Source organism: Morus notabilis, unplaced genomic scaffold, assembly GCF_000414095.1.
Source record: "Morus notabilis unplaced genomic scaffold, ASM41409v2 Scaffold1087, whole genome shotgun sequence".
NCBI classification, from domain to species: Eukaryota; Viridiplantae; Streptophyta; class Magnoliopsida; order Rosales; family Moraceae; genus Morus; species Morus notabilis.
In genome coordinates this window covers 38,832-42,692 of record NW_010365208.1, presented here as the reverse complement: position 1 = coordinate 42,692, position 3,861 = coordinate 38,832, and positions in this window count along the sequence as shown.

The following is a 3,861-nucleotide window of genomic DNA, read 5'->3' as shown; positions in this document are numbered from 1 at the left end:
GTGATGCTTGATTCTCAGCACTGCGTCGCTCAACCGTTTTTTTTTTCCTTTTTTTCTTTTGATTAGGCTACACAACACACTTACCATTCAGAATAGATAATTTTGATACATATTTAAAGGTTGAAAATAAAAAAAATAAAAAAAATTACCAGTAATTTATTTTTTTTAATCCTATTAGAGAAACTCACTTCTTTTTTATAGTCTTTTATTTTTATTTTTGATGAATTTCTTTTGTAACATGATTGACTGTTCATGTGAAGTTTGGAGGAGAGATAAATCTAGAAACGTCATTCAACTGATACCTTTATATTTGTACCACAAATAGTATCAATTGAAACATCTATGCTACTTAAATTCACTTGAAAATATCTATAAAAAAAGTTTACAACTTCAACTCAACTCAGCCTAACTTCAACTCTTCCTCCTCCTTTTTCCCCTATCTTATTTTGGCTTAATTTCTTTATAATTGTGAAGAACAGGTTTTTAGTTTGGAGAATTTTGTTTTAGGTATAGGTGTCAAATGGGAATATTTAAAAACACAAAGAGAAAATTACATAGTCCGCCACTAATATTCAGTAAGTTTAAATTTTGACATCTAGTCTTTCACCATCTTTTATATTTAAAAAGTCGTTACTCTATCAGAATACTCTCCGCTCGAAGTGTCAGTTGTGAAGATCCTAAATCATCTTTGTCGAGAAGGAAAAAAATAACTCAATAGGATATTGAAAATGTACTATCATAATATTTACTGATGATTAAAGTGACATAAATGTTAAGCTTACTCCATTAGGTAGCATAAATATAAAGATAGTACCATTTGAGTAGCATTTTTGGTATCAACTTATTGGGCACCATAAAAGTAAAGATTAATGAATTTTGATAAAGATATGACTATTAAAAATTATGTAGGATAATTATTCTGTTCACCAAAAATTTTCCTTTACTTTTTCTTGAATCCTTACCGACCTACTGTTGTTTTGTTGAAAGATTCAACATCGAATTGATGCGTTTCGAAACGTTTCGGAACGAATTGGGTGGCTGTCACGTTTTTATTGTCGTGGGAAAGGTCATGATTGGTTGGGCAGGCAGCGAGTTATAAAATCAATCTGACTCAGAACGCGGACAATGATCCATTGCTATACAAAAATATAAAAATGTGAGTTAGATTCCTTGTTTTGGTTTTCCTCTTCTCGCTTTCCTCACGCGCGCGTGCTCCCCACTTTCGCGCGCCGTAAGTAGTTGGTTCCTCAAAACACAGCTACAACTCTCCATCTCTCTCTCTCGCTCTCCCGTTCACCTTTTCTTTTTAAGAACTTTTTTAGGTAAGATATCGCGCTACTGTCCGTTCTTAATTGTTAAATCTGATTAAAATTACACTAAATTAAAAAAATATAAAGTGTTGAGAAATTTAGTGAAATCTAATCCGAAAACGAAAATAGTAAAAAGAAAATAAAAGCACAATTATACTGAGATACAAGTTCACTAAATTATGACTACGTCTTGTTTCTGCCGCCGTAAATTTCTACTCTATATGATAAAGATTACAAAAGAATCACTCAATCACTCACTCGTGTTTCTCTCTCAATTACAATTGTGTTTCAGCCTTTCACTCTCAATTTTCTCTCAAAAAATCGTCACAATAAAACCCTAATAATAGGTATTCATAAGCCTACAAGAAAATGTGAAAAATATGCCCAAAATAGCTGGTGTGCGCCGAGGCACCAACGCTGCTCCGTTCTCTGCCCTGATTCTACACGTTGTAGATTCCAGTGTCGTGATGCTTGATTCTCAGCACTGCGTTGCTCAACCTTTTTTTTTTTTTCCTTTTTTTCTTTTGATTAGGCTACACAACACACTTACCATTCAGAATAGATAATTTTGATACATATTTAAAGGTTGAAAATAAAAAAAATTATCAGTAATTTATTTTTTTTAATCCTATTAGAGAAACTCACTTCTTTTTTAGTCTTTTATTTTTATTTTTGATGAATTTCTTTTGTAACATGATTGACTGTTCATGTGAAGTTTGGAGGAGAGATAAATCTAGAAACGTCATTCAACTGATACCTTTATATTTGTACCACAAATAGTATCAATTGAAACATCTATGCTACTTAAATTCACTTGAAAATATCTATAAAAAAAGTTTACAACTTCAACTCAACTCAGCCTAACTTCAACTCTTCCTCCTCCTTTTTCCCCTATCTTATTTTGGCTTAATTTCTTTATAATTGTGAAGAACAGGTTTTTAGTTTGGAGAATTTTGTTTTAGGTATAGGTGTCAAATGGGAATATTTAAAAACACAAAGAGAAAATTACATAGTCCGCCACTAATATTCAGTAAGTTTAAATTTTGACATCTAGTCTTTCACCATCTTTTATATTTAAAAAGTCGTTACTCTATCAGAATACTCTCCGCTCGAAGTGTCAGTTGTGAAGATCCTAAATCATCTTTGTCGAGAAGGAAAAAAATAACTCAATAGGATATTGAAAATGTACTATCATAATATTTACTGATGAGTTAAGTGACATAAATGTTAAGTTTACTCCATTAGGTAGCATAAATATAAAGATAGTACCATTTGAGTAACATTTTTGGTATCAACTTATTGGGCACCGTAAAAGTAAAGATTAATGAATTTTGATAAAGATATGACTATTAAAAATTATGTAGGATAATTATTCTGTTCACCAAAAATTTTCCTTTACTTTTTCTTGATATATAAATAAAAAATAATTCTAATATCATTGTTCTAATCCATAAACCAAACGTCTCTTTAGATTGCACGGCGCAACTAAAAATAGAAAGTTGAATCCAAGATTTTATTGAGGAGAATGAGCATGTTTATCATTTATTGATACTATATGTTAAATTTGAATTTATCAACCTCACAGAATACATGGCTCCAAATATTTTGCCTCCACGGAAACATACCCATAGAGGAGAGAAAGATCAAATGGTAGGATTTGAGTTCAAGCAGGAGCTTCTGCATGATTTTTTATGAACAAACCATCACGACCAAACCCACGAAAAAAACCGTACATAATTTATTTGCTAGCAATGAAGCAATACATTTACACAAATATTGTAGAACGAATGACAATGCTCTACAATCTAATGGCCTTCTAAAAATCAGAGTTCTCTACTCTCTAGCTATGTGCTCATTAGAACTTTTTTTTTCCCCCTTTTCGTTCTATTACGTTGTCACTCTTAGATGAGTCGTAAAACCGAACATCTTGAATTCGTGTCTCACTAGAAAAATAACCAAATTTTTTACCAATGATTTCTCGAGTCTCATTTGAACAATAATCAGAGCATAAACTTATGAACTGTCTTGTTAGTCTTAGGGTAGGATCATCTTTTTAAAATTCTATTCAATAAGAAGAAATGATTGAAGAAAATAGAAACAAGAAAAGGGCCTTAAAAGATTCAACCAATACCATCCTAGCCCCTCAATGGATTGAAAAACTAGCTAGAGGTTTTTAGGTTATGTTTGGTAACTTGTATTTTCTTGTACTGTATAAATTATATTATATTGTGTTGTTATGTGCTGTTTTATCATAAGACGACACACAAATTTTAAAAATTTAAAATGCAATTTTTAAAAAAATTTTTGGGGTCAAAATGAAATTTTTAATAAGTTTTAGGGTCAAAATTTAATATTTAAGAAAAATTTGGGGTCAATGTTTTATTTTTTTTATAAAAAATTAAGGTGTCAAAATGTAATTTTCAGAAAATATAAATTTGCATTGTGACCCATTTTTTTAAAAATAATTATAGGTTTCGACAAGACCTCGTGTTAGCCTAACCCCGACCTTCAATCGTGTCCAATCCCAACACGAATCATGAACCCGCTATAA